We start from the raw sequence: 14,657 nt of genomic DNA, 5'->3' as shown, positions 1-14,657 counted from the left end.
GTACCGTGTGCGCACAGGTAGGCTGGCTGTTGAGCATCTGAGTCTTCAGATGCCAGGGGTCACAGCATAAAGGATGTTGTATTTTTACCTAAGCAACATAAATCACACCAACCAAGGCTGTTGACCCATCTTAAGCCCAGGAGAGCGTACTCCTCTAGGAGTACTCTTCAGCAGGGTTAGAAGAGAGAGCTCCAAAGCTGGCATTCAGAGAAGGACAAGAGTTCCCATTGCAGGACAGAATCCTCCCTGCCTGTTCACTTGAGTCGTTACTTTTAATCAAATAGGTCTCTAGATTTGCAAAATAAGCAAATCATGCTAGCTGTGAAGGGTTCTCACCTGGAAGATGGCATTTCCCTGGAAGCAGATACTCGGACACACTTGCCACGTGCGAGTTGCCCCCTCTTTGCCAGAGTTTCATCGTCCAGCAGTCTACTCACACTAGATCCTGTTGCTTAGCTCAGACCCAGTCCTTGCTAAAGTGAATAATGAGGGTGTTAGTAACAAGCTGGAATATTGGAATACCTGCTGCATTTGCTCTTGGGTTGCCTCCATTGTAAACCAGTGGCTTTATGCTCATGGAGCTACCAGAGCTATTTTCAGGGTTTATCCATCTTTTTACTCTTCTTTCTGCAGCCCGTAGCAACTTTCTCTTTGCCAGAAAACTCTTTATCTTCTAACCCACCAGCCCTTATTAATAGCCTCGTATTAGTTCTTTAATTTTCTGCCACTGAACCCAGCTGACGAGGGAGTTCCAAGGAGGATGGAGAACGTGAGAGGTTGTGGTCAGTGTTTGGTGACAGACCCCAACCCACCATGCTGGGGACGTTTTCTGACAGACTCAGGGCATGACTGCCGGTAGAAAATCAAGTTGCTGCTTTTTTCTAGCTAGTAGCTTTCCCATTTGTTCCCAATGTACTCGCATGTAATTACTGATACATTATAAACATTGTATTCTGAATTTATAGACAGCATCTCCCTGGCCCGTGGGGAGCCCATGTGTAGTTGCCTTGGTTCCCCTGCGCAGAGCAGTTAAACTCTCCCTCAACAACTGATTTATATAACTGAAATAGCTAGGGAAGTGAGAAATTTCCTTCCTCTTAGGATACAATGCCAAGGATGTCAAATCTCTAGAGAGCCTGATGATAAGAACTGGGCTGTCCTTTTCTGCAGTTATTAAACAAGTAAATGACTCGTCAGAGCACTGAAACCATGGGATGCGGCTCAGTGGCAGTCCCTCTCCTCCTCAATTGCAGGCACCCCTGCAGGTCCCAGGCAAGGCTGGGTGAGGAGGTGGTGGAGGAGAAGCTTCCTCCCCACAGGGGAGCAGAGGGAGCTGCAGGTTTGGGTGAAATAGATGCGATTTTTCCCAAGCCACCTCTTGGCAAAGCACTGGGAATGGCACGTAACCAGTAGGATTTTGTGATGGCTGCGAGGGGTCTCCCCCTCGGTCTCTTCTCAGTACCTGGCTTTGTTGTCCAGGACAAATTTCAGCTCGGAAGACAGCTCACCAAAACCCATTGACACAGCCAAGTGTTCTCTGCTTTCTGAACTCCTCCTGTTCCCACTGAGCAGCCTCTCTGCTCTGACACAAAGCTGGGGGAAACTGGGTGGAATTTGTGGCGCGCTCTTACACCGTGAGAGTCCGTTGGAAGAATCCCCTGGTTTTACCCTTCCAACTCAAGCAGCACGTTAGCTTCTGTGAGGGTGGGCACAGCGAGCAGGGCAAAGGAGCACGCTGACATTCCTGGGTGAGGACTTGGTAAACTCTAAGCAAGCCCTGGGAACAGGAGATGCTTTATGAATCCCTTTGCCTTGAAATCTACCTGAAAAAAAAAAAAAAAAAAAAAAGACCAGCAATGGCTGATCCCATCAATCCTAAATTTAGAAATGAATCTAATTTCTAAGCCTTGCTTTTCAGCAGGAAAGCAGGTTATGGAACTGACCTGGTACAGTTCTGTTGGGGGAAGAGAGGGAATTAGCAGGGAGTTAGGGGAGAAGACTGGCATTTTTTACACGCTGATAATAAACATCTTATTAGCAGAAGGAACAATGTTAATAAATGCTTACAGTAAACATGGTGTAAGACTCGGATAATCCTTCTGAAAATAGAGAGGTTTTCCTACTCTGATAACTATCCAGTCACCTTGATGGAGATCAGCAAAACCTCGCGAGGCTTTCTTAGACTTTGGCTTTACATCAGTGTGCCCGTGATTGCCTGTGACATAACTGGATGGTGAGGCTGTGCTGGCACCTTGCAAATACACATCGAGTCCTTGGCAGCAACAGGTAACAAAGGGCTCAGAGCATTCATCTTAAAAAAATTACCACGAGTTCTAGCAAACCAACAGCAGGTTGAACTGTCAAACCTCTGTTCACCTCTGAAAGGTTACAAGAAAGTTGAGAGGCTCAGCCAACTTGCTTGTTTGGCCTTGACGTGCTACAAATTTTAATCAAGTTAATTATAATCAAGGCAGTGATTTTGTAGCGGGATGGCACAGGTGGCTTTGCATGCAGTGCAGGTCTCGGTGCAATGCTGATCCCGGGCTGGGTCCCCTGAGAAGCCAGGAAAAAACGAGCCCTCCCTTTTGCAGCCCTAAAGCAAATGCCTGCTTTATAGAAGGGGCAGTATTCTGAAGATGTTTTGCTCAAAGTTCCTAATTTTTGCTCTTTATCTACCTTTTGTTGCAATCACTGCATACTTGGAAGAAATCTGGAGTAAGAGGACTTTGTATCCCCTTCCATCAGAACTGTATCACTGGAAAAAAGCCTTGCCTAGGCAGGACTTAGAATTAAGAATGCTTTCTGCCAGCTCTTTATTTCTCAGTTGCCCCAACCGTAAGGATCTTTGGGCAGTACTCGTCTGTTAAACCACAGAGAAGTGTCGGTGTCACGGCACCCATGCAGCCAGATACCTGCTCGTGCTGGTGTTAATCTCCGTGAGGAATCTGGTCTGATGCTGGACTGAGAGAATAACTGCTGGGAATTGCTCAAATCCATCTGTGGAATTTAGGTGGAGTTCCTCATGCTGCAACTACAAACCCACTGGCCTTGGGAGAAGCGTTCCCTGTGTGCTCTGAAACCCTTAATTTGTAGGGTCTGCATTGTAAAATCGAATCCGTCCTGAATCGGGTTTTTCTGTGCCCCGTGTACCGAGTGGCCAGCAATGACTGCGGAGTTTGTTCAAATCTGGTTAACAACGAGTGATGCTTTGTTAACAACGACAACCCCAAACCTGCAGCTTCCAAGATGCTTTAGTGGATAAACACAAATCCTGCTGAAAAATCCTTTTGAACCATTTTTTAAGTTGATACCTTGCAAATTTATAGCTCAGCTGAGCAGCACAGGCTGGCTTTCGAGCTCAGATCAGGAGCATCTTTGGTGCAGTTCCTGAAAACTGTCGCAGCCCTGTGCAGGAACGCCTCGAGTGTGTCAGAGGAAGGGTGAGAGCAAAGTTTTGAGCGTGGCATTTACAGTACTGTACAGCTGTAGATCTGTTCCTTATCTTCTCAAGAAATTAACCACTTCAGCACAAGCACTCCAGTCAGCCCGATTGGTCCCCTCAAGGATAAAAGCTGCTTTTCTAGGAAATGGGATAGCTACAAATAGAGCTTCGAGAACACAGTTCTCTACTAGAACTGGTAAAAGCTATTAGTTATCGAGGTCATAGTTATATTTCCTCAATTACCTCTAATTTGGAGGGTGGTAAAGACCAAAATCCGAGAAGGACCAGACTCTCTCCATGCTGGAGGAAAGGTCTTACATGTTTTAATTCTAAGAGCACTTGCCAGTAACAACATATTAATATCAGCTCTCTTCTGCTTTCCCTGTCCAGGGTTTCAGTGTATACAGATATTGATACCAGTGTGAATTAGTAATTTAAATATTTTTGAATAAGGAGTCAACAAAAAAAGTTGTACACAACTGAAAGTGTTCATTATCATGCTCCGAAAGGAGGCAATTCATACCTAAAATTACTTTATAAGTAGCCCAGCGGTCCCGTTGCACTCAGAGAGTGCCCCGGAGAGTCAGAGGAGGCAAAAGCAACGTGTGCAAGAGGAGAGGAAATCAGCAGATGACGATAAAATCACCTGATTGCAGATGTGGACTGTGGCACAGCCCCTGAGTTTCATTTAGCAGGGAAAGCCGGCGAGCAGCAGTCCCGCTGGTGCAGAGCAGGCTGTGGGGTCCTGCTTCCCGTGGGACCGGGGCAGCCGGGATCTGAGCCATATAGGACCTCGTCAGAGTTCTCTCCAACTAGTTAATTCTTCTCCTAATCAGGGTCAAGTTCTGATGAGCCACGTGACGGCGATCAGTAAACAAGCGAGAGGTGCTTGTTTACAGCCATCCCTCGCCAGAATGGCTCTGTGGCTCTGACTCACTGTTTGCCAGCGAAAACGTTTGTGTCCGGAGCTGCAGGTCACGAGCCTAACCGAAGCGATCTGCGCCGGGCTGCGGAGGACCAGTTTGGGGAGCTGGAAGATGGTCTTTTGGCAGATCTTTCAAAAAAAGCAATGCCGGCTGAACTTTGTGCTCTCCCACTTCTGAGCAAAATCGATAGTCCATGAAGCGCTTGCTGAATTGGAGCAGAGCTCCTAATATATCCCCTTCCAGCCATAAAAGTGCTTATTAGGGACAGGGTCAGATCGTATCACGCTGAAAGCACCATCTCTGGCCCGGCAGTATTTGCATATATCTGCTGCTTTCCCCATTTCCTGAATAACTTACTGATCTTTTTTTTTTTTTTTTTTTTTTTTTTTTCAGTTCAGAAAGCTTAATTTTCATTTCTCTTTGGGGTTATTCACCTCAGCGCTTAGATGGTGCAATTTTGGCCCTTTCCAATCTCGCGTCCTGCTTTGCTGCAGAAAACCTTTAAGAAAACTTTTAAGAAAACCCGCGGGTGGGAGATGGGCCGACAGACCCCACGGTACGGCTCATATAGGGACCGAAGGGCAGATTCTTCTTGTCAAAAAACACCCCTTTACTTCCTATCATATTCCTGAACTACTTTCCAGAAATTCTGGCTTGAGCAGCTGGTGGTGGCTGCAACTTGTGCTTGCAGGAACACAGTTTCAGCAGAAAATAAGTAAAGGAAGGTCTCTTGGTCCCAAATCTATGGAATTCCTTTCATTCTTAGCATAAGCCATCTTAAAATTGTATTCCTGTAATTTCTAGCACCGTCGTAGCACGATTACAGGTCTATTCTTTCTTCCCTTTAAATAATTAAATATATAATCTCTTAATTTCAAACTCCTAGCCTGCAAAAAATACATTCTCTACAAGGTCCTGAGGCTGGCTTTTTTTTTAAAAAAAGAAAGATTGCAGTCTGTCATCCTAGGATCAGACACCAGGGCAACACCCCCCCTATACAGCCCCTGGTGTACGATGGAAACCAGGTGAGCCTAACAGATGGAGCTGCTGATATGAAGCGTTGTTCGGAGCTATCTGTGCTCCTGCCTTCGTGATCCTCTGGACCATCCGGTGATGTTCCCTGCCCTAAGTAAAGCACATATCGGCTGCCGAGCTTCAGGACCTGCTCAGCCTGTTCTGTGTGCCAACATTAGCATGTTCCCGTGCCTCTTGCATCTGCTGCTGGTTGCAGGAAGATGACCAAGTCTTCCAAATCTGGCTCGGGTTTTACTTCCTTTTCTTCTTTGACCTGTAATTCCGATGCGCGGTATCTTGAATTTTCTGAGAAAAGGCCTAATCTCAGCCTTCCTTCTGGGATATTTGTGAATTTGGCACAAATTTTACATCTTGCTTTTTTTCTGGTCACATCCCAGTACCAAATTCTGCTCTTGTTGCAACAAAATTAACTTCCTGGTGTATGTTACGTTGGGTGGTATTTTAATGAGGTGTGGCAGTAGAGTGTACAGGAAGGATGAAGTAGGAAGGATGGAATATTTTATCCCTGATAACACCTATGGACTTTGCATCTGGAGTGAGGGAAATACCTTTGCAAGACCAACTTCACGTTGGACTTCATGGCTCCAGCCAAGTTTTGCTCTCTTGATGAGGTGTTCGGAGTTAACGCAGAGTCTGGGCTACGTAACGTCAGTTTTGGCTACCAGAATCGATAGCAGTGCCAGTCCCTGGGCTCATGCCACGTTCCTAAGTGAAAACCAAGTGCTAGCGAGATGCGGCGGGTCCTGCTGGGTTCTCTCCATGCTGAAATTTGGGCAATAACTGTTAGAAAGGATGGAAGTAACCGAGGTGCCCCTAGCCAGGCCCGCAGGCACCGCTCCCACCGCGGGCTGCAGGCCCTGGGGAGAGGCATGGCCGCGGCGCAGCTGCTGCCTCCGCCGGCAGCGTCACCGTAACGACACGCCCAGGGCACGCCGACCGACTTCCCAGCTCTCCTTCTCCCACCTGACCATACCCTCTCTGCCTGACACTTAATTGCCTGCGTGTAATCAAGGCCCAGGCGAGGAGCGCTGAGGTAACGCCGCTGCGGCGCTGCCGGGACCCTGCAGCATCCGACACGGAGCAGCTCGGCCAAAGCGGAGCTGTTGGTTTGCTTAAACGGCTCCTGAACTATTGGATTTTAATTTGAACGCAGCACTTAATTTAGATTAAAATCCAATAATGTTAATAGTCTGATGTTGCCTATTTCAATGAAAGCGTCCCTCGGCGGTGCGTGGCGCCCAGGTATTTCGCTCAGAGCCCCCAAAAGGAGCATGTTTGGCTTAGAGGAGCGCTGACACTGAGTCGTGAAGGTTTTAGGTGCTATTTTAGGTAGGAGGGGGCTGCTCTAATCGTGTTTCACCAACACTCTCTTACTCTACCTGGCAAAGATGTTGAGGTGATCTGTTTAACCCAGAGGCAAAGCACCTTAACGGCCCTTTCAGGTGTCTGCTTTGGGTTGTTTGGACCCAAGCAGCATCAGCTTTATTTTTTTCTAAACCCAAGATACGCATTTACAGAACTTTTGAACTCCAAACTTTTTAAAGTCAAACAGACACAGGTAGATTAATTATTTTTTTCCTTAATTTAAGGTTTCACAGAACTTGCCTCCCCAAAGCACGTTAGGATTAGTCTCACTTCAGCCGCTTACACAAGCGTGTTGCAGTTACTTCACCTGCATGCATTTCTGTTGCAGAGTTGCTTCACCGTACGCAGGCACTTCTAGGAACGCACAGCTCTGTGGCAGCGGCATTTCTCTCGCTGACAGAGCCAGCAAGTTGCTGCACTCGTTTCTCACTGAAAGAGCAGCAGCTCGCGTCTTTGTTAAGTAATTACAACACTGCTGCACCTTCCAGGTGACTTCGTTACGAGTCCCTCGGGATGCTGCAGCGGTGCCGTCCCCCAGCAACGGGGCCCCCCAGGAGAAGGAGGTCTTTACCGAAATGAAAAAAGATCAACAGCTCCTCTTAATCCACTCCTCAAATATTTCCTAAATAATCGCTTGCTTTGATGTTTTAAGTAAGGGGATGAAAGAAAAGCGTAAGGCGAGGTGCTCTTCGGCCTGTGGTGGCGTTTCTGTGCGTCGTGTTTGAAGGACTCGGTGGTTGGGTTGGTTTCCTAGGGTGAGGGTTACCTGACCTGGAGCAGCTAAGGGGTAAGGCCGTGGGGGCCTCACCACTCCGGCATTTTTTATGTAAAACAAAAAGAAGTTGGCCAAATTTCAGGTGATGTGCTGACCGTGAGACCGTCGCTGTCTGAAATCCTCTGTGCTCGGGTGCAGGGTATAAACAAGTGGTTGTAACCCACTGAGCAGGCTCCCCGTCTTTTCACAGGACCTACAAACTAATTTTCAGCCTCAGAATTAAGTCATCACAATTCTAAAGAACTTTACCAATTATTCTGCTTCCAAATCACTTTCAATCAGCATCACACTTGGAAACGCGTTGGCGGGGAGCATCGCACACAAGGTCTGGCAGAAAAGTGCTTATGGGGCAACCTCCTCCCCAGCTCTCTGCGGCATCCCTCCCGTTTCTAAATTCATGCTTCAGCTAGGTTTCAGAAAACGTGGCAGAAACGTGACTGCAGAGCCAGAAGCTTCATCTTTTTAGAGAAAGGAGGACCCCAGAGCACGGGGTATGGCCCTGCTGAGAACGATCAGCCTGAGATTTGGGGGGCATAGGCAACGCGATGCGCTCAGGCTGGTGACAGGAGCCAACAGACCCTGTCCAGGTGATACCCCGTGTCCTGAAACATGGAAAATGGGAGATATTAAGGCTTGGTGGTGTTAGTCTGGTACAGAAACTGTCCGTGGGGAGCTAGGCGAGCTCTGAAAGTTGGGTGCCTTGCTAAGGCTGCCCTGGCCGTACCGATGGCACCCTGAGGGTGACACCGGGTGAGCAAAAGGCAGGGAGGGAGCAGCATGTGGCGAGGACACGAGGAAATTGGTAGCCAGCTGGAGAGCCGGTGGGCCCAAACTGCGTCTCAGGGGGGTCGCCAGCGTCTCGGTGGGGTCAGTTATATGAACTGTTCCGTTTTTCTCCCGTTCATTTGGCCATCGGTTTACGTGCTAGGCTTGAGATCTGCTGAACACAGCTTCAGGACCCCCCCCTCCAAGAAGTTTCCTATGAGCACGGAGCTGCCGGTAGCTCTGCCCTGACCTGGGCACCCCGGGCTTCGCTCCGCATCTCCTACACGCTCTGTTTTGGGGCTGTTTGCGGAAAAAAAAAACACGAGCTTTTGAGTTTCTAAGTTTCTAGATACCGGAGGGGGGAGCAATGCCTGGGGGGGGGTTAGAGCAAAACCCCGGTGGGGGAGACGAAAACCCCGGTGGGGAGCAATGCCCGGGGGGAGAGCAATGCCCTGCTGGTGCCCTATCCCCGGTGGGACCCCGCTGTCCCCAGTGGGATCGCTGCTTAGCGGGGGTGCCCCCTCCGCCCCCCCCCCCGCCCTTGGGGCTCCTCCGCTCCCTCCACGTGGCCCCGGGGGCTCCTCGGCGCGCCCCGCTGCGGCGCCCCCCGCCCGCTCTTCAGCCAATCCCCGGGCGGCTTCCAAAGCGCCGCGACCCCTCCGGCCAATGGTGCCCCGGGTCACAAACCTTGCTCCACCATTGCCCGGAAGCGGCGCCGGGCCCCCGCGCGGCTGCTGCTGCTGCTGCTCCTGCCACTGCTGCCACTGCTCCTACTGCTCCCACTGCTTCTACTGCTCCCACTGCTGCTCCTGCTCCTGCTCCGGCCCCGGCCCGTCCCCACGGCCCAGGACGGGCCCTGCCCCGCGCATGCTCCGCCGGGTGACGCCGCGACTCCATGTGTGAGCAGCGCAGTAGTGGGCAAAGGGGAAAGCCGCTGCCGGGTCGGGGGGGGGGTGGGGGTGTGTGTGTGTGTGTAAGGGGGGGAGACACCGGTCGAAGGGGAGAAAAAATTAATAATAATAATTAATAATAATAATAATAATAAATTCGGGGGCCGGCGAGCAGAGCACGGGGAGGAGGAGGAGGAGGAGGAGCGGGGGCGGCCGGATGCGAGGCGGCGTGAGAGTGAGTTGCCAGCCCCAAACTTTGGTGGCCGGGGGGGGGTGGTGGGGGTGGATTATTTTTTTGGGGGGGGGAGGGAGCTGTGGGGAGAGGGGGGCGGGCACCGGAGTGATTTGGGAACCCCCCCCCCAACCCTCAAACCTCAGGGTGTGAGGGCAGCGCTCGGGGAGTGCAAAGTCCCGAGGGGGAGGGGGTGGGGGGGGAAGGGGGGAAAGGGGGGGTTGGGGAGGGGGGCCCGGTCTCGGTCCCGGTCGTCCCGGGGCTCGGCGCCGGCTTTTGTTCGGCAGCTGCGAGGTTTTCGGTGCGGAAAGTTGCTCCGGGCTTTCCGCCGTGCCTGCTTCCTCTTCCTCCTCCTCCTCCTCCTCCTCCTCCTCCCCCCGTACCCCCGGGGCGGGGTGCTGGCTGCCAGCCCCCCCCCCCCCGCACCCCCTTTTACCCCCCCTCCCCCTATCCCTACCCCACCGCTTTCCCCCCCCCACCCCCCCCTCCCCTTCCTCCTCCTCCTCCTCCTCCTCCTCCTCCCGGCCCCCGGGGGCCCTGCACCAAGCGGCCGCCCCGGGCAGCCCCCCCCCCCCACCCCACCCCCCCCATGGCACCGGCCGTGTCACAATAAGAGTCCGTCCCCGCCTCAAGGTGCACCACACCCGGCCTCCGCCACCGCTCCCCACCCGTGGGGTCACCGCCCGTGGGGCTGGGGGACACGCCGAGCCCCCAGGGACCCTCCACCACCAGCCCCGGTTCACCCCCCCCTCCACGGGACAGGCTGTGCCCCCGGTTGATGAGGGGGTCCCGGGGGTCCCGGCTTGAGTCCCCCCCATGTGTGGAAGCAGCAGGAGGCTCCGGAGATTCGGCATCACCGGTGCCTCCTGAACGGGAGTTGGGATGCGCCGACTCCTGCTGGGGATTTGATTTCAGCCCCTTCGGGTGCTTGGGGTTTTACTTTCGCTTGGCTCCTCGGGCAGCCCCTCGCTCTCCTGGGTTCATTCAGGACCCTCCTTTCCCCTCCAGCACCGAGCCTCCCGGGTGCGACGCCGACCGGTCGGCGGGCAAATGGCCCGAAATTCTCATCCCCGGCTTCCTTCGCAGGTGCCTCTGGCTTTCATGTTTCTCCCTCATCTGGCTGCGAAGGCAGCTGGAAGTGGAGGCAGGCGAGCTGCTAGCAGAGAGTGTTACACAGGAAGTGAAAAACGGAGAGGGGCCGTTGGGAATCACAGACATGCTGGCAGGCTGCAGGCAGCCGCGCGTCGGCAGGAGGAGGCAGGGATCCCGCTGCTCTCCTGGACCGGCTACTGACCGGGTCTGGAGCCAAGGGAGGCCTGGGCAGGACGCGGCAGGACCCTAAAGGATGCTCGGTTAGCAGAGGTAGAGGACCGGAGGCTGGAAACGGGACGAGAAAGTAAGAAACCGGGCGCTGTTGGTTGCCTCGTCTACCTAAATCACGCGGTGGCCTCCTGGGCCTGCCTCTTGGGCTGGTCCCGTAAAAGCCCAAAAGACAGGTAGGGAGCGGTGGGGTGGCAGTGGAGGTGACATCGCAGTGACACCTGCTGGTGCCGCCGGGCCCCGGTGCCACCTCACAGTGCGAGGGGCTGTGACACGCACGGAACGACGCACCCCCTGCGCCACGCTCCGCTGCTCCTCGCTGCCTGTCTGGATTGTGGAGCCCTGGACGAGAAAGGGGGGTGATATCCTGACAGCAACGAGGCTCTGCGGTGAAGTATCTGAGGCAGGATCACAAAATAAGCTAGTTTCAGGGCTGAGGGAGCTGCTCTTATTTTTTCTTCCCCCTCCCTTGCTGCGTGGTCTCGAAAATCGGGAGGGCTGCGCGGCTTGGCACGCGACTTTCTGGCTGTAAGAGCTGACACCTGTATGCACCGGGCTGATGTTCTTCTAACTTTTCTTGGGAAAAAGACCAAATATTACCAATTAGCATGCTCTGGTTCTGTGGTGGTGTGAAAAGGAGACCAAGTTCTGCATTCAAAGGGAAAACCCACCCCGGTGGGTTACGTTGGGAAGGAGGCGTTGGGGATATGCGATGGCTCGGTGACTCGTGGTGGAGCTGGAGCTAGCCGAAAACATTTCCCTTTCCTCGGAGGTGGAAGCAGCGAGGAGTCGCTGACGCCGTCCCCAGCAGCGTTACACAGTCATGAGGTTACGGCAGCGGGCGATGATGCAACAGAGTTGGCGTATGATGCAGTGTCAGTATGCTAATGCTGTAACTTAATATAGCTGTGTTATGACTTTTGGGGTAATTACAGGCTGGCAGTCGTATGCGGAGCTGCTCAGAATTGGTGGTTTGGATTCAGAGGGGGGCTCACGCATTGTGTGGTAGTTTTGAGGGCACGATGAAGGATGTGGGGTCGCTTTCTCAGCTAGGTGGCCACGAGCGTACACACGTACAACGTTTGTCCCCTTTGGGGACCCCTCTGCGTGGTCTAAGGTTTGCCCTGGAATTATCCCCTCGCGGTCAAAGGAACTCCAGCGGAGGGAGGAACTCCGGGCTTACTGTCTTATGGTCTTACACTGCTATTTCTGGGTGTGCTCCTCGTTAGCCCTGCCCGCCTGCCTGGCCTCAGCCCTCTTGGTTCAGTCCCGCAGCGATTGTGCCCTGCTCCTTTTCGGGAGGGAGAGGAGGAGGAGGAGGAGGAGGAGGAAGGATGCTGGGGGGGGGGTAAAAACTAAAAGGCATTGCCTTCTGATAGCCCGTGGATGGGGCTGGAAGGGATTTAAACGCGAAGCTGAAAGCTCCTTCGGGTGCCGGGGGGGGGCCACGTCTGAGATCATCTCGTGCTTTCGGTTGTGCCTCCTGAAATGGTGGCCGTGTTGTAGAGTCCCTGGCCGGCCGCCAGCCAGCCAGAGGTCCCGGCATCTGGCGCAGGCACTCGGGGAGGGCAGAGCCAGCGAGGTGCCGCGGTGCTCGGCGGAGCACGGGGTCCCTCGCCGGGCAGGGAGCGCTCCCTCTGAGCGGAAAACGTGGCTTTGCTGCCTAAATTTAGGTTGTTTTCATGGAGTGTGTTTCGAACCGCAAACTTGTAGATGCGCTGCGTAGATGCTTGGCTCTGATAGCAGATATTGGGTGTTCTTACACATCTAAAAGCCCAAATCTTTGCGCATCACAGCCTGCTCTTTGATATTTTGCACATATGAGCTCTTCCCCGGGCTGAAGTTACCTTTAATAGTTATGTTTCTTACTGCCATGCTCGGGGGGGGGATACCTGTGTGGTTTTTCTGCTCCTGTTTCACAAAGCACCCTATTTTTGGAAGGTTGTGTCTCTGTACAGTGCCCGTGTGAGGTGACAGGGGCTCTTCCTGGCCTGGGGAGGTGCTGCCCAAATAGTTTACAACCAAAAAGTTGGAAACAAAACGTGTGGTGTGTGTGTTCCCCAATGAATTAAAATCCACACGCTGAGCTCTCGGTACAGCATAAAGAGCGGTGCTGCTGAGGAGCCCCCTTACAGGCACTTGTTGGTTGCAAGTTCATTCTTTTTCAATAACAATCTCAGTAACGTAGAACTGTTTTTATTTATTTTTTTTCCCTCCAAATGTTCCTGGAGACTGTGGCATCTGAAAATACGGCAGACTTATTTTTAGACCTGGGGAAGTAGCGTTTGCTTTTGTGCAATGCTGCCCGTGTCTGAGGTGTCGCAGCACAGGCTGTAGACCAGCATGTGAAGTGCAGCGTAGTTTGGTACTATGTTCATCTATTTTATTGGGGGATAAAAGGGTAAAGAACGTGCTCTTGCGGACTAGAGAGCACCAGGACAGCCTCACAGGGGTGTTTTTTGGAAGTGTCTCCTTGTTTCCTCAGGCTGTCCCCGCTCTCCCTGTGCTGCTTGGGTTAGATTCATGCCCTTAAAACTTACAAGAAGTTTGGCACATCAGATACTCTGCTTATTTATGCATCTATATTATAAATAAAAGACTCACTTGGGGTTCTTTGTGAGTTGTCATTACTTTTTTAAGGCTTTTCCACCCTCCTTTCCCCTCCCCTTGTCTCTGCATTTCTGTGGCATCCCTTTACGTGGGGAGCTGGATGTTTGCTGGGCATGCTGTCCCTCATTCACCTGGCAATTCCTGCTTTATTTCGTGTGCACACCTGGAATTCAAGAGGTTAGTAACTTCTTTGTGATGCCTTCTCCCTGCTTAGCACCTCTCAGCCAGAATGCCCTGCGTACGGCAGCGAACTGAGGTCGGGTGAATTGGGCCCATTTTCAGGTGGGGAACCCGGCAGCGAAACGCCCGCAGCAAGCCCTGCAGGAGAGCGACAGAGCAAAGGTTAAGGTTTATTAATACGCAGTTTCCTACGCTGCCTTTTTGTTGTTCAGCACTTTTTCCTCTTCCTTCCCCCACCCTCCTCCAGACCACGCCGGGCGCTGGCGCTGCTTGGCGGCCCGCCGGCGGTGTTTGGCTTTGTGGTGTGCCAGGGCTCGGGAGGTAAGCAGCTGCTGTTTGCCTTCAGATGCTTCTGTCCGTGCCCGTCCTGGTCCAGCATCACCTCGGGAGACTGCGGCCGAGACGGGGCAGGAAGGAATTCTCCCATAGAGCTTTCCTACGTCTTAATTACAGGCTGCCTCCTCGCCGTGCTGGGGCTTTTGAAGCTGTTGTCCGCTACGCTCCCCACGCACGCTCCTCTTGGTTTCTAGAGCAGGCGTGGTTCTCACTTCATGGGCACAGTTCACCCTTTGAGGGTTTTTTTGGGGTAATATAAGTCTGATTAGGCCATTTGGGTTGTATGGGACATAATCAAAGTTCAGCAAGAAAGTTTTGCACATCCCTAGCTTTCGATGTGTTGACTCTTGAGCAAAAATATTGGAATGTGCTGTTGTTTCAACGTACAGAAATAAGCTAGAAAATGCTTATTACCTTAGCTTCTTGCAGCTATGGCATGTCTCTTTCTTTCCTCCTTGCCTTCGTGGTCAGTAGGGTTTGAACACACCTCAGTGGCACGTCTTGAGCACAGGATGGCACCGGCTGGCTGTTGTTTGGTGTCCTGTGGGTGCTGTTTGGAGGCGTGGTGGGCAGATTGCAGGTGGTTCTCCTGGTAATTGTCTTGAAAAGTGCACTGCTCGGGACCAGCTGATGTGAAGTTACATGTTCTTACTGCTGCCTGCGTTTTCCTGTCCTCTCTGGAGGAGAAGTTTTGTATTGCCTTGGGTAAACCACTTAAAGATCTCTGTGCCTCGGCTGTCCCATCTGCTCAATGGGTATAAACGTGTGTTACGAAGGAAGT

The 14,657-nt window shown here is 52.4% G+C and overlaps 1 protein-coding gene across 7 annotated transcripts in view; it reads left to right on the top strand.

The window, feature by feature from the left end:
- The window catches only part of GATAD2A (GATA zinc finger domain containing 2A), a 59,703-nt gene that overhangs the window by 3,070 nt on the left and 41,976 nt on the right, over positions 1-14,657 (top strand). Inside the window, exon 1 of one of the 7 annotated variants that reach the window (XM_032203510.1) lies at positions 9,146-9,207. The exons of 4 other annotated variants lie outside the window; for them this stretch is intronic. The gene's annotated coding sequence lies outside the window, so the exon portion shown is untranslated. Of the gene's footprint in view, positions 1-9,145; positions 9,208-9,388; positions 9,434-10,808; positions 10,827-14,657 lie in introns of those variants that run through there. 2 more of the 7 variants (XM_032203509.1, XM_032203511.1) reach the window with 2 other exon arrangements.

This window comes from Aythya fuligula, chromosome 26 (genome assembly GCF_009819795.1).
Source record: "Aythya fuligula isolate bAytFul2 chromosome 26, bAytFul2.pri, whole genome shotgun sequence".
Taxonomy (NCBI): Eukaryota; Metazoa; Chordata; class Aves; order Anseriformes; family Anatidae; genus Aythya; species Aythya fuligula.
The sequence above is the reverse complement of the archived record's forward strand: the minus strand, read 5'-3'. Positions and strand labels throughout refer to the sequence as shown.